This window comes from Rattus norvegicus, chromosome 5, assembly GCF_036323735.1.
Source record: "Rattus norvegicus strain BN/NHsdMcwi chromosome 5, GRCr8, whole genome shotgun sequence".
Taxonomy (NCBI): domain Eukaryota; kingdom Metazoa; phylum Chordata; class Mammalia; order Rodentia; family Muridae; genus Rattus; species Rattus norvegicus.
In genome coordinates, this window is record NC_086023.1 from 10687649 (window position 1) to 10713443 (window position 25795).

Consider the following 25795-nt stretch of genomic DNA (forward strand, 5'->3'; position numbering starts at 1 on the left):
TCTTCCTTTCTCGCCATCCTTGGCTTCTGGAAGCACTGTTCACTGTGTGTCCTAGGTCCCATTGTTTCTGTTTCTGTGTGTAGGTGAGATCAGATAGCATTTCTACTTCTATGGTGGGCTTATTTCACTTAGCTTAGCCCAGGCTGCATGTACAGCAGAATGCATACTATGCATACATTTAGTCCACTGTCTTTTATGTCAATTATCTACCACAGCTGGGGCTGCAGCAAGAGTGAAGGTGCAGACTCTTCTTAAAAACGTACTGACTCTGTGTCTGAGTGCTTTGCCTGCCGGTGAATCTGCATCATATGCTAGCCTGGTGCTCTCAGAGGCCAGAGGAGGGGTTAGGGATTGAAGGCCCCCAGGGATTGAAGTTTATGGGTGGTTGTAAGCCACCTTGTGCCTGGTGGGAACTGTTCCTGGGTTCTCTAGAAGAACAGCCCGTATTCTTATCCACGGAACCAGCTCTCCTCCCCCTGTTGATATCTCTTGACAAGAAGATTGCTGATCGTTGGTAACTAACCAGTGTTGGGTGGCTGGGTCTGGAGAGTGTTTGCAGGTACTGTCTGATGCTGTGTTGGAAGGTGTCTAGGTCCTTGTGCTCAGTTGTTTGCCGAGACACACCCAGCTTGGTAAAAATGTGTGTGTATAAAAGAGCCCATTAAACAACCCCGAGTCCTTGTAAACCAAGTTCAGTCTCCAACAGAAAGAAGAATCTTCTTTAACCTTAGGTGTTTCGACTTGGAGAGGACACTAGGCTGGCATGTAGAGTTTTCCAAGAGTAGGCCTGTCCTTGAAGCCGGGGGAAGGTGCTGTCTTGCCGGTGGGTGACACTCCGTGGGAAGGGCTCACACTGCTAGCCAGAGCAGGTGCTTTCTGAAGACCTTTCAACAAGTTACAGTTCCGAGCCTCTCTGGTTTGGAGCAGCACAATATTCCCCCCAGGTAGAGAGGAGTTTCAGCAGCCAGGGTGGGGCCTGCTGCAGTCAGTCCAAGGCTGCTCATCCTTATGCCAGCCCTGGGCTTTGGTTGAGGCTTGTGACAAGGTGGTGGGCTAACCCAGAACAGTTCCGAGTCACTTTCCAGTGACCTCCTGTGCATGGTTTTAGATCGTTTGTTCGGTCTTTTAGGTGTGTGCTCACGGCTTTCTCCTCCTTTACTCCTTCCTTTCCCAGGTTCACACAGACATGAAGGCAGGGAGGAAAGCCCAGGAGGGCTTTGTGCTTGTTTACAATTTCAGTTCTGTAGGCAACTTCCTTAAAATCTCTCACATATATATCCAAGCTAATTAGACATATAGAACCATTAGATCAACTCACTTTCCCAACAGTTCTCATGTTATTTTGGTGTGAAATGTAATTGTTAATAATGTTCCTAATTCAGTGTGGGCGTTGAGGAACCTACTCACAGTGGCCCCTGCTCACTCGTACCCAGTGCTTAGTGCGTTTTCTCCCAGCCAGGAGAGGTTCGCTTTGGTTTGTAGGTGCTTTCCTTGGGGATGCCGCTCCAAGCTGGATTCCACTTTGCTTTTGCCACCTTCGCTTTCCCTGAGAGGTGTTAGATGCGCAGACAGAGGGTAAGCTGACCCTGAAGAGACTGGGCACACTGCTCCTGATCAGTGTGCAGGCCCCCCTGTTACTCGGGGATTGCTTGGTACAGATCTGCAGAGGCGTTTGTCACCCGTTTCTCTTGGGGTCTGTTAGAGCGCGAGCCTTGGACAGCTCCACCTTTTCCGTGAGAACTTCAGAGGTGATTTTGGTTCTTACTTCCTCCGAGTTCAGACCTGGATTATTCACTCTAAACCAGCGTCCTGCTGCTAAGCTCGAGTGCAGTCCTCCACAGCACACTGACCTCCTGACCTCCCCATATATACTTGTCTGCGGCGGGCTTCAGCTGTGCAGGTACTTGGAAAGACTCAGGTTGTCACGGTGAGTTAGGGCATGCCACTGTCACTCTGGAAGGCTCTGCCTTTGACCTGTAGGAGAAGGCAAGTAGGAACTGCTTCTGCTCTCAGAGGTCGACTGGTGGGCTGGCGAGATGGCTCCCTGGTTCAGCTCAGCGTGCTTACTACCGCAGAGAAGAGGGCGCATTCCTAGCACCCTGGTGGCAGCTCATGATGGCCTACAGTTCGGGTAGGCTCTTCTGACCTTGCATGAAGGTGGTGTACGCACACGCACGCACACCCACACGTGCACACAAATTTTCTGAAGCACATTATTTATTACACCTTTGAGAAAGCTAGCGATTTTCTCCCTTTGCTTTTTTGAGACGAGGTTTCTCTCTTTGTGGCCCTCACTGTTTTGGAACTGGATCTAGCCTGTCACCGCCTCCCCAGTGCCGGGACACTTTTTTTTTTTTTTTTAAAGTCACTCACCTATTGATGAAAAACAGTTTCAGACTCATTAAATATTTTCACCATTTGGCATCTTTTAATTACATTTTGCATTTTGTAGTGGGTGCTGTTGTGTGTCCTGTTCCCGTAATGTTAGAGCCGTGTTCCTGGAAATGCGCTGACAGTGAAGGGATGTCTCTCCCTCCCTCCCCATACCGTGTGTGCGTGTGCGTGCGCGCGCGTGTGCACACGTGTGCGCGTGTTCCAGTGACAGTATGCAGAGTGCAGTCTTATTTATTGGACATTCAGACGTGCCTTTTTGAAGCTGTGAACTTTGAGTAGTTTCTTCATTTCGTGTGATTTGACAAACGAAGCCTTGGTTACATCCGTCTCAAGTGGCTCTGGATTTGTGCCATCGCCCGCCCACAGAGCAGTGACTTTATAGAAGTTCTTCCCCGCCAGGAAATAGGGTGACTGTGCCTTGGTCCTCTGTGCTGTGTGTGCCTACTCTGTGCTGTCCTTCCTGGAGTCAGGGTACTGAGCTTTGTTGAAATGGGACTGCTATTTCCTTGGGGAGAACACTGTTGCTGTTGAAATGTACATTGTATTTCCACATTTGTGGTCTGTTGGGAGAGTCACTCTCTCAATTCTAAGTCAGATGTGATGGGGCAGGGTGGGAGACTTAAACGTGTTTGAGGACTAAGAAGTTGTAGAGCGTCTAACATCTTTTAGCCAGCCCAGACTGCTGCTGCTCTAAACACGTTTGTATCTTTAGAAACAAATACGTAACTATTTCCTTATAGCCTGTTCTCCTTTAAAAGCAGAACTTTGTGTATTGCATAAACCTTCATACACATCTATATACATATATGTATAAATGAAGAGGAGGTTTGAGACTAGCACCCCCAATCTCCTGTTGTCTCCACAGTTCTTTCAGCCCCCCCGCCCCCCCCACGTCCCCCGAGGCCTTGCCATGCCTCTGTCCTGAAGTGGTGAAGACAGTCCTGAAGAAAACGTGCAGTAGTGAGCTGCTTTTTATTTCAAAAGCTGTTGAAGGATTTTGGGACTTGCCAACCACTATGAGTTGGAAATGTGTTTGTTTTGTCCCGGGAGCTCAGAGTTGTCTAAAAGAAGGGTTAGAAATGTCTGGTTTCTTTGGGAATTGTGTTATAATTTGAATTAGTTAATTAGCCTTTCCTCTGAGTTTTCTCTTTTTATAAATAGTGCAAACCCCATATTTGTCAGGAATTCCGGGCACCAGTTAGCCAGCGTGTGGATGCTGGCTCCAGGTACAGGCAGGGCACCATGGAAGCTGGAGATGGCCTTCAGTATTACTTCCCTGATGTTACATCCCCTTACCTTCTGCTCGGTTCCTCGCATGGGTTTTGGAGTTTAGTGTAGCAACACGAGCTATCTCAGTACCTTTGCAACCACAAAGAATGTTACTGTCATTTGTGGTTGTTTCCGACCGCAAGGTATGATGCTGGTTATCAACCTTTTAGGTGTAGCAAGAAGCATACGGTATTAAAGGTTAAAATGGCAAGATTGTGATAAAGGCGAAATTGTAGTAAAGTTACATGTTTTTTTAATAAAATCTAAAGATGAGTGTATAAACCAATCATTGTGGCGTCTGTCACCCACCCATCTAGGTGGTAGGGGTAAAGTGTGTCTGTGTAGCCCAGACTGGAGATCACTCGCTTCTGTCACTTAGAGTGCTGCTGGAATCAAGGGCTTGTACCACCACAGCCTACGATTCTGATTTGTTATTTTAGAAATAAAACGTCTTTTAAAATGAATGAAAGTGTTTGCGAGGATGCTTCACAAGAGTGTTCTAGAGTGACAGTTGTCATTTTCAGAAGCTCTGAGTATGTGTGGAGCAGCAGCACTGATAGAGCTGCACTGCACCAGTGCCGCTGTTCCTCCATTGTTCCCTTAGCTCAGGTTCACTACAGACCCTTCCTCCCCACCAAGAGCGGCGCCAATCATTAACACTCGATAACCTAGTAACTCACTCGAGTCTTCCTGCACCAGGAATCTTGAAAATAATTTTGAGGCATAAAGGCCCCAAACTGTGTTATTTTAGGAAATGTAAAGTATAACACTGTACCAGACAGTGGTGACACAGGCCTTTCCCAGCACTCAAGTAGCAGAAGCAGATGGATCTGAGTTTTCAGGGAGCCTGGTCTACAAGGTGAATTCCAGGAAGTCCAAGGCTACAGAGAAACACTGTCTGGAAACAACAAATACAACAATAACAACAACAGTAACAAAGCAAAGAAGATACAACACTGCAACTTCTAGAAACAATGGTGCAGTGCTTTCTTAGGACTCTAAAGTTTATTTTGTAGCTCTTCTGTGTTTGCAAGTGACTTTTAAAAGAAACTTCTGGTGAACACTAAACTAAGAGTCAGAACCCTAAGCTCTAGGCCGAGTGATTTCTTCTTCTCAGTATTTGAATCGGCGCCCAGCAGTGTCTTCACATATGCCTTTGAGCACTCACCCTGAGTGAGCCCTTGTCTCCCTTCCTTGTTCCTGAGGTCCCAGGAGTCTTACTCTCAGGTCATGTGTGTTCATGTGTGTGTCTGTGTAGCCCATGGTTAAGTGGCTTTAGTCCCATCCAGTGGCATCAGAGCTCCTATCTCTTGGCATTTGCAGGGCATAATTAAAAGCTCATGACACTTCACAGTTGTAGGCTGGGTTGAAACAGTAAGAGAGGGGTATTGGGGTTTAGGGTGGGGCGAGAAAAATTCTGTACCTTTTAATTAAACAAAGGACAGGTGTGCCTGAAAACTAGGCTGTTGAACAGAAGGGACTGGGAGTTGAGTCTTAAAGCAAATCAGGAGCTTGAGGATCACAGTGATGTGGGGGTTCTTTTGTCATTGATGAAATTGACTTGAGATGCTCAGTGGTGTAAGTGGTCTCGGGAGCCTCCCTTGGCATCCTGCCCCTTGACAAGAGAGGCCCTTGCCCGAGTCTTCTGTTGCCGAGACTCTTGAGGCATCTCTTGCAGATGGCCGTATTCGGGGTAGGTTATCGTTTTACTAAGTCTCAGTGTGTGTGTGTGTGTGTGTGTGTGTGTGTGTGTGTGTGTGTGTGTGTGTGTCCATGTACACACTGGAGCCTTGACCCTCATGTGGGAGTCAGGACTGCTGCACAGCAGTTTCTCTCCTTCCATTATGGCCCAGGAATCGAACTCAGGGAATAAGTCTTGGTGCCTCCCGTGTTATAATGGCTGCGTTGTCTCAGCAGGTCCAGGCATTACCTGGTGTTACTCTTCATACTTGAAGGGCACTGTCTTGACTTTTGGAGTATTTTGAACAAAGTATTGATAAGCTAACATTGTGAAATTTTTCTTATATTAAAAGAAAATTGACATAGTTGCACGTATTGTGCTTTAACTGATATTCTACCCAGCCTGTGACATGGCAAGAGTCCATCTCTTTGCAGGGGTGGGAGTGGGAGAGGGCTGTTAGGGGGAGGTGTTGAGAAAAGAAAGGAAAACAAAGAAAGAAGTGTAGAGCCCCACACTGATCCTGGAGACTGTTTACCTGATGACTGTTTTGTTCTTTCACAACATGGGATCAAGCACTTTTATTCTGTTTAAAATACTTTGCCCAATATTGACTCTTACTTGTGTTCCCTTTGGAATCCGATGACATTAGAGGAGAGCAAAGCTACAAATAGAAGAAGTTTGGATAATTTTAGGTCCTAGAGAATAGTATTATGAAAGGTTATATTGTCTGTGCTTTAATAAAAGAAGCGGTTAGAATTATTTTAGCCACTGGCATAGTGTGTTTGTTTAAACTGTAGCACACCTAGACAGAAATAAAGCCCAAAGCAGTAGCTCACCGCTCGCCCTGTTCCTCTTCCATGTCCTGGAGTCGCAGCTGCAGGAAGCAGGAGAGGCCTTTAGCTGGTGTGCAATGTATCTTAACAGGGTCTTTCAACCAGACCCAGCGAGGAAGGAATAAAAGGGATTAGTTACGCATGCCGTGAATTTATAGTCTGAAATGAGAACCCAAACACTTGACCACACGAGACAGCCAACTAAAGCCTGGGTAATTCTACAGCCTGCATTGCCATACAGGACAGCCATGCAGGACAGGTAAGGCCTGGGTGATCCTGCAGACCCTTTGTGGGACTTGGATGCTGCCTTCATTTCCTTCTCATGGAGGAACGCAGACTGGGGTGGCACTGAGTGAAGCGTTCTTCAGATTTAAGTTTCTTGTAAGTGTTGGTTGTGGACCTTTAACAGCCAAGCCCCCTCTCCAGCCCAAATTTAAATGTCTTAAAGTCAGGTGTTCTGATGGAGGGACGGGGCTTTGCCTGCGGATTCTGAGGTTGAACTCAGTGGCAGTGGTGACTCCTGGTGTCAGTCCTGGGAGTGGAACTCAGGTCCTCTTCCAAAACAGAATGTCCTCTTTTTTTTTTTTTTTTTCTTTTCTTTTTTTTCGGAGCTGGGGACCGAACCCAGAGCCTTGCGCTTGCTAGGCAAGCGCTCTACCACTGAGCTAAATCCCCAACCCCCAGAATGTCCTCTTATGAGCCATCTCTCCAGCTCCAGTACTGAAAAAGTCAGTCATTGTAAGAAGTAGCTGGAGCTCTTGAGTTTTGGCTTTCATGGCAGTGTGGAAGTGCTGTTCCGTTCTCTTCAGACATAGTGTTGGGGAGTTCTCCAGGCTGCTGTACCCGGGTGTGGTTATTTTGTGATCTGGGCAGCATAGTGAGTTGTAGCCGCAGACAGCCATTGGCAGAAACAGAAGCAGCAGGCAGTACACAGTCACTGTGCTGCTAAGCTGTGTGGTGTGTAGAAGCCAGCTGTAGGGTATGTGTGGATATAGCCCCATGTAAGGCGGGGAACACCCACATATCCCCAGAGCCGGCCTGCCACTGTACTGAAATGGCAGATAGGTGATCCCTGGTCGTTGTCAGCCTCCCTTGTGCTCGGTGCCATTCTGGCTGGCTTCTCTCTCATCCTGAGAAATGTGGTTGTTCGTTTGTTTTTGTTTGTTTGGGTCTTTTAAACTTTTAAAGCCCTTACTGTAGTTATATATATTGTTCATATATACACATATAAATTTGTTAGTTTTTTTCGGTTGTGTCATTCTGTCTCACGATTCTCTGTTGGGAGCTTGGACAAGGTAGAGCACACTGAACAGCCTGGGCCTGGGGTCCCAGATTTTTGCACATGGCCTTCATGCTCCACTGCCTTGCACAACCTCAACAGAGTGCCATCAGGAGCCATAGGTAGCTCAGGACACTGACACAGGAGTCTGAGGTGAATGTGTGAAGTTCACTAAGATCTGCCCTCTGCCAAAGCTGTCCAGTTTCCTGAGCGGTCAGTTAGCCTCTTGTCTCCAGGGGAAAAGGGGTCATTGTCATCTACAGTCTCTCACAGTTCCATTCAGGGATCATGTTCTTCATGGAACAGTTGGCCTTGCCAGTGACATTGCCATAATTGCTACCTATTCAGGTGAAGGCATGCTTCAATGTGTAGGCTTAAAGATAGTTGCTGCCTTCCTTCTATGGCTTGTGGCTGCCTGCCTGTAGGACTTGCTGTTCTTGGTGGACTGGAGGGTGTTGAGCACCTTGTCAGAGGATGTTTGTCCTGTAGAGCTAGCCTCTCCTGAGGAGGCATCTGTCTGTGGAGCGAGCACCTTTACTTGATAGCCAGTGGTGCCCAGGGACTGTCATTTCATGTGCCTTTACAAATGGTCCCCAAAGCTCAGGACACTTAGAACAACTTTTTGACACTGTTTGAAAACAAGAAAATCAGTTTACAACACAAAAAAGCATGGGTCCCACCTAACAGTAACGGCAGAGCCTTGTTAGTAGATCTAGCTTTGTTGGAGGCATCATCCTCCCCGCCCCTCGCCCCCAACACATTGAAGTTCAAACTGCAGCACCTCTGCTTTATTATGTCTTAGCGCACAGCGTGAGGGCACCATTTTGGCCTTAATTTGGTGTGTCAGTAAAGTTTTTGAGAAAAGCCTACATGAGTGATGTTTTAAAACCCACATTTTATTTATTTATTTATGTCTATTTTTGTGTGTGAATAATAGGGACATTTGGCTTGTAGTAGCTTCTATGAAAAGCAACAAGTTCCGTGTGTTACTTGCGTCTTCTCATGCAGATTTGATTGTTAGCGTGACCTAGGGCACAAGGCCAGGCCACTAAAACGAGGTCCCCAAAGGGACTGAGGTGGGCCCTCCACAGGTGCTGGGGGACCGTCAGGACTCCGGCTCTGTTGCACTTTGTCAGTGCGCTTTCATTTGAGAGTGGCATGCGCCTGCACGTGCGTGTTTACAACACCTCCACATTCCTCCAGGCTCTACGTTAGTGCACGTTTGTGGTCTTCCCAATCTTGCTCGTTTTCCTTACTTAGCTTTATAGAGAACTTTGTCTCCCAGGACTTGATATCAAGGAGCGTAAAACAGCATCAATATTTAGTAAGGCTAAGATTGAAGTGACTGTTGTCACCCTGGGACAGTGGTTCTCAACCTGTGGGTCTCACGATCAGCAAACACATTCCCGGTGGCCTTAGGAATTGTGGGGTCTGGGAGATGGCTCATTTGCAAAATTACAGGAAAGAAGTAGCAACAGATTTGTGGTTGAGGTTCTTAGACTGTCAGAAACTGTCTTCTTATGTCGTGATGCACAGGTGGACAGCCACCCCCTAGGACTCAGCAAATCCCCGCGGGTCACTTTACACCCTCATCTACACTAGAGTATGGGACTGAGCTAACATCCAGCCTGGATATTTGGGGCATTTCTACATATTCTGCATCCTAACAGCCTCTGGTTTGGAGGAAGGGGTAAGCAAGGGGAGGTTATCCAGTGCTTTCTCTCTACACGGGTTTCAGAGTAGCTGCACTTTATTTTAAACACCTGTGCCTGATGAATTCTTTGTTTTGTCAGAGCCTTCTGCATCTTTCTTCACTGCTGTGTAGTGTGACATTGTTTTTCCTATTCTCTCTGCTTTTGTTGGCATAAGCAATTGGGCAATCTTGCTGTGATAAGTTGCAGTTCCCTGCTAGGTAGCTGCTGGCAGCTGGGTAAGGCTGCACAGCGCAAAGGATCTTTCCGGTGCTCAGCTGTGTTTTCTGAGTGGAGAAAGAAGTTGGGGAGAGACAGGGAAGCAGGAAGGCCTTCATTCTCCTGATTTAACGTGAACACCATTTACTGGCACTAACCTGTTTTTGGGAAGTATTAAAATAATTCATGTAAAAGTCACAGCACAGCCATTGGCATCTGTTCTCAGCAAACAGTAGCCCGTTTCTTTCTGTGTGAGTGCTACAGCACTGTGTTCTTTATCTGCTTGTGCAGCGTGCGTCCGAGTGTTGCTGCGGTATAGACAGGCATGAACACATCTTTTCTTACGCTGACTTATTCTCTTTTGGACATATTACACGGGGTTGGTGTGGCATGGATGAGCCCAGAGGACGTTATGTTATGTAGAGTAAGTCAGACACAGAACAAGTACCATATGTTCTCACTTATATTAAAAACTCATAGACCTGGCCAGTAGAACAGTGGATGACGGAAGAGACAGCTAGTGGCACAGTCAATGGGAATCAGTTTCTGTGGCACTGAGGCTGCTGTGCTCAGTCTTACACATCCCCAGGAGCTTTTAAAGAAGATCCAGAGGCTTTCAGTACAAACACATGCTAAGCGTTGGAGGACTTGGATGTGCAGTGACCCTTGTTCTCAGGACATGCCCAGTGTGCTTGTATGCATAGCATCGCTCTCCATAGCTGCAATAATGTGTGTCACGTGTGTCGTTACCTCATGCCAAGTTATAAGTAAGCAGGAAAGCAATTCCCATCAGTATGTACTTCAAATGCTAGGCCAGTCATTTCCAGATCTGTCCAGTTTACTTATACTTTCTCTTGTTAGATATTTCATCTGCACATGTTAGATTTCAAGGCTTCCTGCTCTTTTAAGCAAGATAACCACCCAGGATAGAAAAGTTGGACAGCAGTTGGCTAAGAAAGGTTGTTCCGACCAAAGATCTTAGAATTTATTGTTCCTGGATTCATTAAAAAAAAAAAACAAAAAACTCATGATGAATGGAGGAAGTGTGTCACCCACTGGGCAGCATGTGCTCTGGAGTACAAAAAGGGTGGGGAGGAGGGGGAGGGAAAGGGAGAATGTTTTCCTCCTCACCTGCTGTGTGCTTGTGAGTGTATGTGTGTGTGTATATGTATGTGTGTGAATGTGTGTATGTGTGTGAGAGTGTGTGATTGTATGCGAGAGTGAGGTGTGTGTGTGTGAGAGTTTTATGTGTGTGTGCGTGCGTGTGTGAATTGTGTGTGAGTGAGTGTGTGTAGCTTTTGTTTACCATGTTGAAATGGTTGTCTTAATGGCATCATCTGACAGATGTCTGTAGCATTCCTTTCCCTGACTTTGCTGGCCTTCCACCTGTTAGCTACTTTGTTTTTGTTTCTCTCCAGTGTTGGTGTTCTCTGGGCCTAGTTCAACCTATAACCCTCCTTTACTTCTTGTTCTCAGAATATCTAGGTTTTCAGATTAGCCTCCAAATTTAGTATTTCTATTCCTCTTCTAAATTGAAACATTCAACAGGTATGTGATGAATTTTTGCTGTTACTAGGCAAGACACATATAGTGGTATGTTATTGTGGTCCAGGGACCCCAGGAAGCTGGAGCAGGAGGGTCATAAACAAATTAGAGACCAACCTAGGGACCATCTCAAAAGGCAGTTGTGTGCCACCCCTCACACCCTCCGTGCTAGGCAAGTGACTGACCATGGAGCTCCGTTCCTAGTCCTGTGTGCATTGCTAGGGCTTAGGATGCAATAGTGTGTATGTGGGGGGTATTACTGCTGCTATATTTTAGGATATATTTATGTTATTTAAACCACTCTGTCTGTCTGTCTGTCTGTCTGTCTGTCTGTCTCTCTCTCTCTCTCTCTCTCTTGGTGGAACCTTGTGATTTGAAGCAAGCTGTTAAAATTTTATGTTTAACCATGTGGTAGGTTTTGGGTTTTTAAGCAAAATAATAAAGTATTGACATATATCGTGACTGTATTGACCATACATCATGACTATATTGACCATACAGCACAGGCTGTTGGCGTCCATATTTGTGTGTGGTTGAAGGAATTTGAGGAGTCCTTTCTTTCTCTGCAGTTTTCTCTGTCCTTGTTTGTCCTCAGGGCTTGCCAGGATGCCTGCTGGGAGGACGGAGTGGTGCTAGCCTAGTCTGTCTACCATGCAGGGTGGTGGTTGCCTGGCTTCCTTTGTCTAGTCAGTAAGTTCTCTCTTTCCCGCAGCTTCTTGGCTTCTCCAGTGTATGTCAGAAATGCAGTCAGTTGGTTCAGGCTTACCAGCATGTTTCCACTTGAGCACCATACTCTGTTGTATAAGATACGGCTTTTTTTGGTTGGTGACTACTTGGACTGAGAAAATCCCATGGCTCAGGACTTGCTCCCAGCCTGTATGTGCCAGGGCAGGATGGAGACCATGGGTTTTTGCTGTTCTGATTAGTGTGACATCAGACATCATGAGGCAGTTTTCAGGGGGTCAGGTCTCTGCCTTCTTGGTTAGTTAGCAAACAAGTACAGCATTATCATAACTGCCCTGTAGGTGTGACTGCCCCGCAGGTGTGACGGCCGTACACTGTGAATCTTGCCATCCGTGACAGCCCTGCCAGCCAGAGCTCTACGGCTGGACCTTGCTCCCCAGGCGTGCCTCAGACCATGTGGACATGTGGCAGAGCACCTGCCTTAGGTGTGCACAGAGTGAGGCGGGAACACGGGTGCCGCACACTGTCTTCCCTGCTCACCCAGTTCGCCTCCAGAGCATGATAGCTGCTTGTGCTGTCAGCATTTCAGTTAGACCCTATGTAGAGACTTTTAAAGAACTCCTTCTGCCAAATTAAATGCCCTTTGGTGGTATTACAGCTGTCACTTCATTCTTTTTCCAACTTTGTTTTCTCTGACTCTTTTTATAATCGCTTATTAACAAAATTTGAGACGATCCTGAGTGTGGCTGTTCCTATGCCTTCAACGTACTTATTCTCATGTTTCTAGCAGACTGTGCATGGAATAGACTCCGTGCAGGGTTCACTTGCTACCCGAGGGTCTACTGGCAAGGTGCACATAGTATTAAAGGTACCTTTCTCTCTTTCTTCTAGAACAGGGACAAAGCACATAGTTGTAGAGCTTCGGTTGTATGGCAGCAAGAGAGAGCTCAGCCTCAGAGAGCACTTGCTGCATAACTGTGAGGACCAGAGATGGGGTTGTGCTACCCCAGCGGGGGTGGTGGTGGGCAGAGGGGGCTTGCTGCCAGCCTAGCTGAGACCCGGATGAGGTGCTGAAGCTCCTGCTTCCCCTCAGTGGAGTAAGGCAGAGAGCAGTGAAGGAAGACACCTGACATCCTTTTGTGGCTGCTTTACACAGACATGCATGTACACTACACACATGCACACATGCACTATACACACACAGACACACATGCACACATGTGCTGCACACATGGAAGGGGGAGACTTTAAAACAGTGGGCTGTTCTAGACCCGGACCCTAATAGTGAACAACGTATTTTGCTTCTTCTAGGAAACTGTTAGTGGTTGGAGAGATTGCTCTGTAGTTAGGAAAACCTGCTGCTTTGCAGAGGCCAGCAGCACCTCCATCACATGTCTCACAGCTGTAGCCTCCTCCAGGGGATCCACAGGATAAACGCAGAATACCCACATATACATGCATACACGCACATATAGGTTACCCGCATACATATGGCATGTGCATGCATCTTTCTTCTTTTTTAAAGATTTATTTATTTATTTATTATATGTAAGTACACTGTCACTGTCTTCAGACACACCAGAAGAGGGTGTCAGATCCCATTACAGATGGTTGTGAGCCACCATGTGGTTGCTGGGAATTGAACTCAGGACCTCAGGAAGAACAGTCAGTGCTCTAACCACTGAGCCGTCTCTCCAGCCCCTGGATGCATCTTTCTTAATGATGTGTTTTCATCTTGTACATGTGACTGTTTTATCTGCATGTTTGTGTGTGCACCATGTATGTGTCTGGAAGCTGTGGAGGACAGAAGAGGGCATTGAGTCCCCTGTAACTAGTTATGGACAGTGGTGAGCTGCCGTGTGTGTGCTGGGCCTCAACTCCGGGGCCATCAGATCTGCAGCCCCGCACTATTTTCAAAACTGTTTTTAAAATTTAAGTTATTTCTCTTATTTTGGAGTGGTAGACACTGGGAATATCCAGTCACTGCCTTCTCCAGTTGGGCGTTTGAGGTCTGCGCCCCGCTTCTTTCCCGGGTGGTTTTTTGGACATGGAGCACCGGGCTGCTTCTCTCCACAGTTGTGCAGCCAGTCTTGACAGCCTTCCTTGTTGAATTACTGTGACCTCTTTGGTTCAGTGTGAACCTACACAGAAGCCAGCTCCTGGACTCGGTTCGTTCTGTTGCTTGGCTTGTATGGATACCCCACTGTATGATTACGGTGACATTCCAGTAAGTCTGAGCTGGGCCATTCAACCCAACTTTGAGTGTAATTTTAAAGTAGCTGTGAGAACTGTTTAGCAGTCCCTGTCCCCATATCTTAGGAGGGCTAAGGGCCGATGCACGAGGACCTGCTAAGGAAAGCTAGTAACGTGGTGTGGACAGGCCTACCTGAGCTCTGTGTCGTTCGGTTGTCCCTTGGCTTCTTCTCAGATCACGTAAGACAGCTTGTTACTTCCATTTCATAATCAATCTGGTGGATGTGCTACGTTGTGGTACTTGTCTCATGCTCACATATTTTTATGGATAGCAGTGGTCTCTGTGAGGGTGGGACCTAGTCTGTATGAGGCATCTAACCTGGGCTCATTCACCCGTCTCACCATGCCTTTGTGCACCCTCCATGCCTAGGTAGCACCTGGAAATGCAGTGAACCCACAGTGCAGCCCCTCTGCCCTTTGTGCCAGGCTCCTTCCTGTCTTCTGTAACTGCCAAGCCCTGCCCAGGCCCTTCCTCCCCCAACCAGCCCTTCTTTTTTAAACAGTCACCCTAAAGGGGCACTTGAGGACTGGGAAGACTGGCAAAGAAATAAGATGGTTACTAATTACAGACCTAATTCTCTTTATATTTTATAAATTTCCTGTTTGAAACTTGCACTAACGATATCTGGAGATGTGTCAGTTTCCTATGTATCTGACTTTAGCTGGAGTGACTTGACACTTGGCCTCATTTTTTTTTTTTTTTTTTTAAGGACAACATTTTTTTTTTTTTTTTTTTTGGTTCTTTTTTTTTTTTTTTCCGGAGCTGGGGACCGAACCCAGGGCCTTGCGCTTCCTAGGTAAGTGCTCTACCACTGAGCTAAATCCCCAGCCCCAATTTTTTTTTTTTTTTTTTTTTTATTAACTTGAGTATTTCTTATATACACTTCGACTGTTATTCCCTTTCCCGGTTTCCGGGCAAACATCCCCCTAATCCCTCCCCCTCCCCTTCTTTATGGGTGTTCCCCTCCCCACCCTCTCTCCATTGCCGCTCTCCCCCCAACAATCTAGTTCACTAGGGGTTCAGTCTTAGCAGGACCCAGGGCTTCCCCTTCCACTGGTGCTCTTACTAGGATATTCATTGCTACCTATGAGGTCAGAGTCCAGGGTCAGTCCATGTATAGTCTTTAGGTAGTGGCTTAGTCCCTGGAAGCTCTGGTTGCTTGGCATTGTTGTACATATGGGGTCTCGAGCCCCTTCAAGCTCTTCCAGTTCTTTCTCTGATTCCTTCAACGGGGGTCCTGTTCTCAGTTCAGTGGTTTGCTGCTGGCATTCGCCTCTGTATTTGCTGTATTCTGGCTGTCTCTCTCAGGAGCGATCTACATCCGGCTCCTGTCGGCCTGCACTTCTTCACTTCATCCGTCTTGTCTAAATGGATGGCTGTATATGTATGGGCCACATGTGGGGCAGGCTCTGAATGGGTGTTCCTTCTGTTTCTGTTTTAATCTTTGCCTCTCTATTCCCTGCCAAGGGTATTCTTGTTCCCCTTTTAAAGAAGGAGTGAAGCATTCACATTTTGATCATCCGTCTTGAGTTTCATTTGTTCTAGGCATCTAGGGTAATTCAAGCATTTGGGCTAATAGCCACTTATCAATGAGTACATACCATGTGTGTTTTTCTGTGATTGGGTTACCTCACTCAGGATAATATTTTCCAGTTCCGACCATTTGCCTACGAATTTCATAAAGTCATTGTTTTTGATAGCTGAGTAATATTCCATTGTGTAGATGTACCAAATTTTCTGTATCCATTCCTCTGTTGAAGGGCATCTGGGTTCTTTCCATTTTCTGGCTATTATACATAAGGCTGCGATGAACATAGTGGAGCACGTGTCTCTTTTATATGTTGAGGCATCTTTTGGGTATATGCCCAAGAGAGGTATAGCTGGATCCTCAGGCAGTTCAATGTCCAATTTTCTGAGGAACCTCCAGACTGATTTCCAGAATGGTTGTACCAGTCTGCAATCCCACCAACAATGGAGGAGTGTTCCTCTTTCTCCACATCCTCGCCAGCATCTGCTGTCACCTGAGTTTTTGATCTTAGCCATTCTCACTGGTGTGAGGTGAAATCTCAGGGTTGTTTTGATTTGCATTTCCCTTATGACTAAAGATGTTGAACATTTCTTTAGGTGTTTCTCAGCCATTCGGCATTCCTCAGCTGTGAATTCTTTGTTTAGCTCTGAACCCCATTTTTTAATAGGGTTATTTGTCTCCCTGCGGTCTAACTTCTTGAGTTCTTTGTATATTTTGGATATAAGGCCTCTATCTGTTGTAGGATTGGTAAAGATCTTTTCCCAATCTGTTGGTTGCCGTTTTGTCCTAACCACAGTGTCCTTTGCCTTACAGAAGCTTTGCAGTTTTATGAGATCCCATTTGTCGATTCTTGATCTTAGAGCATAAGCCATTGGTGTTTTGTTCAGGAAATTTTTTCCAGTGCCCATGTGTTCGAGATGCTGCCCTAGTTTTTCTTCTATTAGTTTGAGTGTATCTGGTTTGATGTGGAGGTCCTTGATCCACTTGGACTTAAGCTTTGTACAGGGTGATGAGCATTTATCGATCTGCATTCTTCTACATGTTGACCTCCAGTTGAACCAGCACCATTTGCTGAAAATGCTATCTTTTTTCCATTTGATGGTTTTGGCTCCTTTGTCAAAAATCAAGTGCCCATAGGTGTGTGGGTTCATTTCTGGGTCTTCAGACGAGATCGGGCGCGTTCAGGGTGGTATGGCCGTAGACCATTTCTGGGTCTTCAATTCTGTTCCATTGGTCTATCTGTCTGTCTGTGTACCAATACCATGCAGTTTTTAGCACTATTGCTCTGTAATACTGCTTGAGTTCAGGGATAGTGATTCCCACTGAAGTCCTTTTATTGTTGAGGATAGTTTTAGCTATCCTGGGTTTTTTATTATTCCAGATGAATTTGCAAATTGTTCTGTCTAACTCTTTGAAGAATTGGATTGGTATTTTGATGGGGATTGCATTGAATCTGTAGATTGCTTTTGGTAAAATGGCCATTTTTACTTTATTAATCCTGCCAATCCATGAGCATGGGAGATCTTTCCATCTTCTGAGGTCTTCTTCAATTTCTTTCTTCAGAGTCTTGAAGTTCTTATTGTACAGATCTTTTACTTGCTTGGTTAAAGTCACACCGAGGTACTTTATATTATTTGGATCTATTATGAAGGGTGTCGTTTCCCTAATTTCTTTCTCGGCTTGTTTCTCTTTTGTGTAGAGGAAGGCTACTGATTTATTTGAGTTAATTTTATACCCAGCCACTTTGCTGAAGTTGTTTATCAACTTTAGTAGTTCTCTGGTGGAACTTTTGGGATCACTTAAATATACTATCATATCATCTGCAAATAGTGATATTTTGACTTCTTCTTTTCCGATCTGTATCCCCTTGACCTCCTTTTGTTGTCTGATTGCTGTGGCTAGAACTTCAAGAACTATATTGAATAAGTAGGGAGAGAGTGGGCAGCCTTGTCTAGTCCCTGATTTTAGTGGGATTGCTTCAAGTTTCTCTCCATTTAGTTTAATGTTAGCAACTGGTTTGCTGTATATGGCTTTTACTATGTTTAGGTATGGGCCTTGAATTCCTATTCTTTCCTGGACTTTTATCATGAAGGGGTGTTGAATTTTGTCAAATGCTTTCTCAGCATCTAATGAAATGATCATGTGGTTTTGTTCTTTCAGTTTGTTTATATAATGGATCACGTTGATGGTTTTCCGTATATTAAACCATCCCGCATGCCTGGGATGAAGCCTACTTGATAATGGTGGATGATTGTTTTGATGTGCTCTTGGATTCGGTTTGCCAGAATTTTATTGAGTATTTTTGCGTCGATATTCATAAGGGAAATTGGTCTGAAGTTCTCTTTCTTTTTTGGGTCTTTGTGTGGTTTAGGTATAAGAGTAATTGTGGCTTCATAGAAGGAATTTGGTAGTGCACCAGGGTTCCAGATGGAGTTTGGTGTTTTCCTCTGGCGTCAGAGATGTGTGCAGAGTGCAGTCTCTTCTGGTTTCCCAGGTGTGTCTGGCTCTCTGAAGGTTTAGCTCTCCCTCCCACGGGATTTGGGTGCAGAGAACTGTTTATCAAGGTAGATCCCTTCAGGTTCTGGAGGTGTCTCAGACACAGCGGACCTGCTGCTCTTGGGACCTCCTCTACGGGAACCCAGAGGCCTTATACAGTTTCCTCTTGGGCCAGGGATGTGGGCGGGGTGGGCAGTGTTGGTGGTCTCTTCCGCTCTGCAGCCTCAGGAGTGCCTACCTGACCAGGCGGTGAGGTCTCTCTCCCACAGGGTTTGGGAGCAGAGAGCTGCTGCGGGCTGGGATCTGTGGGTTTGGGACTCTAGGTAAAACCGGCCTCTTGTTGTTTTAACATCTTTTTTTTTTTTTTTTTTCGGGGCTGGGGACCGAACCCAGGGCCTTGCACTTCCTAGGCAAGCACTCTACCACTGAGCTAAATCACCAACCCGTTGTTTTAACATCTTAATAAAGCTTACTGAGTAGGACAGAGCAACCCAGTAGTATTGTGTCGACATTGCAAGCTTTAGCTCGTGGCTGTTGAACATGTGATGCCTTTGAGCAGTGGTTTGGATGAGGTGTGGGGCGGCGCAGATAGGTTCTTGTATTGCATAGGTTAACGTCTGTTCCTGCCCTGTTGAAGGACAGAGAACTCCTTTATGGCTGCGTTGCTCCCTGCCGCTGACTGCCACTTGAGCAGAACCCACTCACTTTACTACGATGATTCGTTTGCATATACATTTTCTGTTATTGTCATCCAGTTGCTTCTGATGCCCATGTTGCATTTTCTACATGTGATGATTTCAAGACTATCTCCTGGTGAAAACCAACATTCATCCTTGTCAGTTTCTCTGGTATAGAGACATTATATATATAGACATTATAAAGTCAAATGCTTCCAGTGTTCTCTAAAAAGAGCAGTTTGAATACTATTTTGGTATTAGCTTCTTTATCTTTTGTTTTCTATTCTAAAAAATTAAAAACTTTAAATGCATTAACACTTTTAAGTTTGGTAATGCATCCAGTGTTATTGGCGATCGATGCCACATAAAGGAAGTACAGCCCTTGAAGTTCAGTTGCAAAAGCTTTCCTTCATGCTGAGTCTTGTAACATTAATGCTTGTGCAGAAGAGCACAATCCAGTACGCCGCCAGTCCCGGGCACTGGGGCTGTCTTCTCGCGAGTGCACCATAGACAGTCTAGATGATAGCATAAGCGTGCATTTTAGGCCTGCGTTCCTCGGCGTGCATCCTGTATGCCGAGGCCTGCCAGCGTGCGCTTGTGGCCTTTGTTCTCAGAGATAGACCCTGAGGAAAGTTGAGGAAACGTATGGCTCGTGCACCTCTCTCCAGCAACCTCCGACAGCTGTCTCACTGTGTGCTCCAGTAGACTTTTCTCCAGAGAACAAATACCTCCATCATCTTAGGGGTTTCTGTTTTTGTAATTCTAAGTTTCTCCACTGTGGCAATGAGAACTCAAAATCTTGTATGTGCCCCGTTTTTCATATGGAAATGTCCCCAGTACCTTTTGTGCTGTGCTACACAAGCAGAAGCCATACCTTGGTCCTTCTGCCTCTGCCTTGCTGTGCGTTCCAGTACACAATGCACAGTGAGTGTCCTGTGCACTGGAGCAGGAGCAAGCACTGGCTCCCTGTGCACTGGAGAGCTCTGCCTGCGCAGGGGAGCCCCGGCTCAGCGTCTTCTCTAATGCCTGTGTCTTCGTTCCCATTGCAGACTCTTCGTGCACCGGGCCCAGTCTATCAGATCTTCTGCACTGTGTATCTGCACAGGTGAGTGCTTGATCCTTCATGTTGCGCTGGGTTGACTACTAGTAAGGTCAGTCCTTTCATTGTTTAACACATTAGAAACAATCAGCACATAAGAGGAACGCACGTAAGAGCAGAATATACTTACCTGCTTTCCTGTGTGTTTCTGTTGGGAGAGTTCTTTATGAGCCTGTCCAAATGACATTTGAAGGAGAAACACCGAATATCTTTATTCCGCTGTTTCTATGTGGGGAGAGTGTGTTTTAAGCGTACCTGCTAGATAAGTTGAGCTAATCATTAACTTTTAACCTCGAGCCTAGAAAATGGTTTTTTACTTCTTTTTTATGCTAAATACTTTTGAGTGGAGTACTGTGTACCTGTTACTAAACCGGCATCATGTAGGAGAAAAGACTCTTAGAGCTTTTGCCATTGAGTCTCTGTCCACATGGGCAGGTGCTTGTGAAATACTGTGCGTGACCTTTTTGCCAGAGGCTTTCAACACTCATCCATGTTGTCTGTTGATATTCATTAACACTCGATACACCATTCTTCATTTGTGACTTACCCTCTGAGAACCTGAGTTTCATTAGCATGGGGCGCCTTGTGTTCAGAGGCAAACCCTCAGTCTCTAGGACACTGACCAGATAAAGCCCGGTGTACCAAGTAGCAACAAGTTTGATGTTTTTAACCTTCTTAGCATCTTGGATATGTTTGATACGGTTTTAATGCCCAAGGACTGGATGAGCTAAAGCTTTTCTACCGTCTGTCACTGGATTTACAGTTTGTCATTTTCTCTCCCCAGCCTGGGAGATTGCTTGTTCGTTTTCCTGCCGTGTGTGTTCATGTTGGCACTTGCTCTCAGTGGTGGCTGCTGACCCTATAGGACACTTGAAGCCCACTGGCTCATGGCCATGCCAGCCTTCTTCAAGTGTTTGAGATCCTAGTCCTTCCTTTCTGTTGGGCACTTGTCTCTTGTTTTATTTAAGTTGTTTCTGCCCATCCTTATTGTGGGGTGCTGCCCCAGACATTGTGGAGGCCAGAGCATAGCCTGCGCAAGTTGCTTCTTTCTTTCTACCATGTGGGTCCCAGGACTCACACCCCTTAGCTGCTGGGCTTCTTGAAGAGCCCTGTTTTGTTTTTGCTTTGTCTTCCTGCATATTTGCCTCTCATCTTTGTAAGGACTATTTTTTCTCTTACGACCTTTAATGTTGCTTTTAATTAGAGCATTAGGTGTTATACACCTATTTCCCGTTCACGTGTTCTCCCAGGTTTAGTTTGCAGTACTCCATTGATCTGGACTACTCCTCTGAGTGCCCAGCACCCACAGTTGCATTCTGGTTAGGTCTGGATTAGCAGATGAGGCAGCTCCAGAGGTTAAGTGACTCTTCGAAGGACATGTGACATGAATGGCAGTTTGCCATTCTGAAGACTGTGATCTTGACTTTGGAGCCCCGTTTCTGCTTGAACCACCCTGCTGGCATGCATGTTCATGGCAATAAGTGTAAGATATGAAAGTTATTTTCATATTTGAAGACTTCAAATTTAATTTGAAAATCAGACATTATTTTACTTGTATTTTATTAACTAGGCCTAACTTTTAACCAATAACCTTCATTTCAAACTGAAACATGATGGCGTACTTGTAAAACTGTGACGACATTAGTGATAAAAAGCTCTGTGCACCGCAGACAAGGGTTGCAGCCCCAGCCATTTTTTAAAAAAAGCTTGATGTGGTAGCAATTGGCATTCTTTCTCTCTTAGACATTTTAGATTATAGGTAGCATGTGTGCTTGACTGGGTAAATTACAACAGCTTGGTGTAGGGGCACATGCCTATAAACACCAGCAGTCATGGGGGTTAGGGGGGGACACAGAGGAAGGAGGGCCAGCACTTCAGAGCTGTCTTCAGCTGTACAGTGCGTTCAAGGCCATCCTCAGTACTTGATCCTGTTTAAAAAAAAACCTCCTAAGTACACAAAAGACACACATGCAATACACATGTATAAACACATACATACAGAATAGCTGGATATGCAGCCCACTGGTGTTTCTGTTTATGTAATATAATGCATACATAATTTTATATTTGAGATATAGTGACTACTATATTTCAATTGGAACTTTTGCTTTAAAAACATGTAGTGTGGGTTGGGGATTTAGCTCAGTGGTAGAGCGCTTGCCTAGGAAGCGCAAGGCCCTGGGTTCGATCCCCAGCTCCGGAAAAAAAAAAAAAAAAAAACATGTAGTGAGAGAGCCACCTGCCACTTGAAGACTGAGAGAGAAGCTCAGGAGGTATGAATACTGACCGCCCCGTTAGTGGTTAGTGCGCTGCCGCTGCCGCTGTCTCCTGCACTTTGCTACTGCTCACTGACAAGCTCACAGGCCAGAGCTCACAGGGCCATCTGTATCAGGACACTGTTTACGTCCTATCTTCTGGTTCCGACGTGCAGCCAGTGGTGCAGAAAAAGCCTCACTACTTGGCATGGAGGACAGAATAGACACAAGTCTTCAGATTTTTAGTAGCTTCCATAGCTTTTTAAGCTTTAAGCTTAAGTTCTTGCTATTAAAGGCAGTAAGATACAGTGGTTGCATTTCAACAAAGGGTCCAGGGCTTGAGGTTTAATTGAACACGTTAATGTACAAGTATCCATCTGTAGCGCCCTCTGCACTCACACCACCCAGTCACAGGACAGTTTTGTCTGTTGGTGTAATACATCTATTCTGTGTATGTACCAGAATCACCACAATGACCGCTCTGTAAGTAACCACGTACCGTGTCAAAATGTACCTTGAAGGACAGGTAAGGGATTTCTTAGTTTACTTTTTACATGACTGAGACACCTCTTGAAGGTTGCAGCGGGGTAACCAGAAAACTGATTTTGAAATTGCAGAGCTTCTAACAAGGGACGGGGTAATTTACTTCAGGGCCTGGAGCTGCAGGCCCACACTGTATGGCATTGTGTGACAGGGATAGAAGGCTTTGCCTCTGTGGTGGTCAGCTGCCTTCAGGCTCAAAATTAACTCTTTTGGTTGACACTTTACTTACTGAAACAAACATTTGTTTCTAGTAACATATCTTTGAAAAAAGATTACTTAAATTGTACAGAGAGATTTTATAGAAAGTCAAATATTGTCTTGTAATGTTTAAATAATAAATGGATGGTTTCCCCTTAAGGAATGTGTGATGACATATCTTTAGGAAATTTAGTTTAACTATGTAAGAATTGACATGGTATAGTGTTTAGGTACTTATGTTAGCATTCTGTCTAAGCTCCACCCCACAGTTACCTGGCAACAGCCAGAGTATGCCTGACACTATAAAAGGGGCTACTCACCCCCTGCTCATTCTCTTGGTCTCTTGCTCCTACCCTCTTCTCCTTTGTCCCTTTCTCCCCATTCCCCTCCCGCTTTCCCTTCATGTAGAGGCCTCTCCTCCTCTCCTCCTCTTCTACTCTGCTTCTCTCTCCTCCCTGTCCCTTGTCCTTACATTAAACCTCTCCACATGGAACCATGTTGTCTTGGTGTGGTTTGTCCGGATGCGAGGGGAGATTTCTACCCCAACAACTTAGCCCCTTCCTGCTTAGTTTGTCTTCAGGGCTGAATAGTTCATTGTATAAAGGTACTTCAGGTCTTAGTTGCATAGTATTGGTCCAGTATACTTTAAATTTTTGGTTGGAAAACGAAATTAGTTGTATTTTTTTTTCAACTTTTGAAAAGATGGTAAGACTGGGAATTCCAGGTCTGAATTATGCTATGGGGAATCACTTTTAGCATCATTAAACCTTAACTTGGCAGGAGTTAGGTGTGTCTGTCTGACAAGATAGCCTTGACATGTCATTGGATATATATACATGATGGGTTTATTTTCAAGTTGGTTTTTTTGTTTTTTTTTTTTTTTTTTAATGCTGGAAGATTAAGTGCGGACAGGTCTTATAGACGTGGGGCAGCCTAGTGCTTCACTACAAGAGTGTGTGTGTGAGTGTGTGTGTGTGTGTGTGTGTGTGTGTGTGTGTGTGTGTGTGTGTGTGTGATGTGTTTACATGTCCTTACCCAGCACCAGGCATAGGCTGCACCACAAAGCAAGAGCGGCAGGGTTCACGTTGGCTGGACATCCGCTGTGACACTTACCTCCAGGCCTCACTGCCTGTGACAGGCTGTGTCTTGGCTTGCCTTCCTGGTCATCTCCCACTTTCCTGTTCCTCTAGGTGTCCATTCTTACATCTTATGCTGTGGGCTTGTCGTGTTGATGGAATTCATATAAAGTATACAGCACATAAGTTATTACTTAAATTTAGGTTTTATATTTCCCTTCTCCACTCTACCCCACTCCCTTCCCCTCCCTTCTCCCCCCTCCTTCCTATAACATGTCTAGGTTATATTCTTCCCCTCCTCCCTCCCATTCTTCTTTCCTTTCTCTGTTATGGGACAGAGTTTATCAGTGTAGCCCTGGCTGTCCTCAAACTTAACAGAGATCTGCCTGCCTCTGTGTCCTGGGTGCTGAGATTACAGGTGTGTGCCTCCATGCCTGGCTGTTATATTTATTTCTACAGGTTCAGACAATGTCTAATAGTAGTTCTAGCTCAGCTCTCCCTATCACAAGTACTTACACCTAATCCTCCCCTTTGTCCCCAACCCCTCCCTGTCTCTACTGGGCTGTCAGAGGGCTGAGACAAACTGATTTCCAGAATAGCACTCAAATGACATTTGCAGCAGCCTTCGCTGACCAACGTGTCCATCCTTAGCTGTCTTCACTTTAGAAAGAGCACCCATGTTAGCTATGGATTAAACCGCAATGATATTGTCAAGAGACAAAGGTGACCGAGAGACCTGTGGTCCCTTCCCAACAACTTCTTTTCTTTGCAAACGTCTTCAGAACTGATGAAAGAGCATTTCAAAGAGCAGCTCTAACCTGAAAAACCAGTTCTGGGCTTGTGGTCTTGGGAGGCATTTTCCCTTAATCTATATTTCTTTGTGACCTCCTTACTTGTCTACTTGTCCCTGGTCATGCCTCTATATGGTGGAAAACAAAAGTAAGAAAGCATCCAAGGGAAGCATTATTTTTAAAATTTGTACCTACCCAGCTAGGGTTTATGGAGATGGATAAAGAGGTATAATAACAGCCACTTAAGGTCCCTTGAAGATCGATCCAGCAGGTGGTCATTTTATCATAGGGCCTCTTTTGTAAGCTTTCTGATGAGCACCCTGTGTTGTAAGAGGAGAATCAGTCGTTGGTAGTCATTGGGTAGAGGGGACGGATGTTGTAAGAGGTGGGTCTGTCACTGGTAGAAATCTAATAGAGAGGGTGGGGATAGCAGAGAGCTCTGGCTCCTTCTCAAGAGGGAGCATCCTTGTTTGTAAACTTGTGACAGTAACCTTCCGTGAGAAGAGTAAAGTCAAACAGGTACCAGGTAAGTGAGCGTGTGCTATTATCGGATGCGTGGTCGGAATGAGCAGAGCTCTTATACTAAACGCACCCCAGTTGGAGTTACAGCGTGGGGTCTCTTGGTGCCTCTTTCACCAGTTGACCTGCCAGCTGGTGCAGGACGTAAAATGCAGAGCCTACGCTTCCGTGTCTTTGTGTTTCCTTCTGGAAAGGACGTGGGGGAGCCTCCAAACTTTCACCAGCTCAGTCTTGGCTGGTGACTGTAAGACCTTAAGCAGGTGGTGCTGTTTAACCCCCTCATGTGTCAGGATCTGAAAGATAACCTTGGTGATTGGTGATGCACTGGCCATAAAAAGTCACCAGTGGCCATTTCAGACGAGTCATTTAGTCAGAACAGGGGAACAGGTCTGCCTAAGTGTGGAGTGGAAAGCACAATGTCATTTCATTACCTGTTGTATCCCTACACGCATCCCACTGAAGCCCCTGGTAGTCTCATGGAGTCTCCTCCATTTCATGGATGAACTAACAGTGAGTATTGACTATGAATCACAGTATGGTTGGTCCCTCAAGAAAATGTGGTGGATCCCCAAACCAGGACCTGTGAGGGAAGCTGGTCTGTCTTCCCCAGTTTTATTCTCAGTGCCCAGCTCTTTTTGGAAGCTGAAGGACTCAGAATCTCAAATTAAGAGCACTGGCCCTATAAAGTGTGTGCAGATAGTGCAAATCAAAACGGTTGAAGACACCACTTCCATAGAGGCCTGGAGGCTTCCCAGTACTGGTCA

The 25795-nt window shown here is 45.7% G+C and overlaps 1 protein-coding gene across 8 annotated transcripts in view; it reads left to right on the top strand.

Moving 5' to 3' along the window:
- The window catches only part of Ncoa2 (nuclear receptor coactivator 2), a 234065-nt gene that overhangs the window by 68937 nt on the left and 139333 nt on the right, over positions 1 to 25795 (top strand). For 7 of the 8 annotated variants that reach the window (XM_006237744.5, XM_039110853.2, NM_031822.2 and 4 more), the window contains 1 exon segment: positions 19600 to 19655. The exons of the other annotated variant lie outside the window; for it this stretch is intronic. The gene's annotated coding sequence lies outside the window, so the exon portion shown is untranslated. 8 annotated transcript variants of the gene reach the window in all.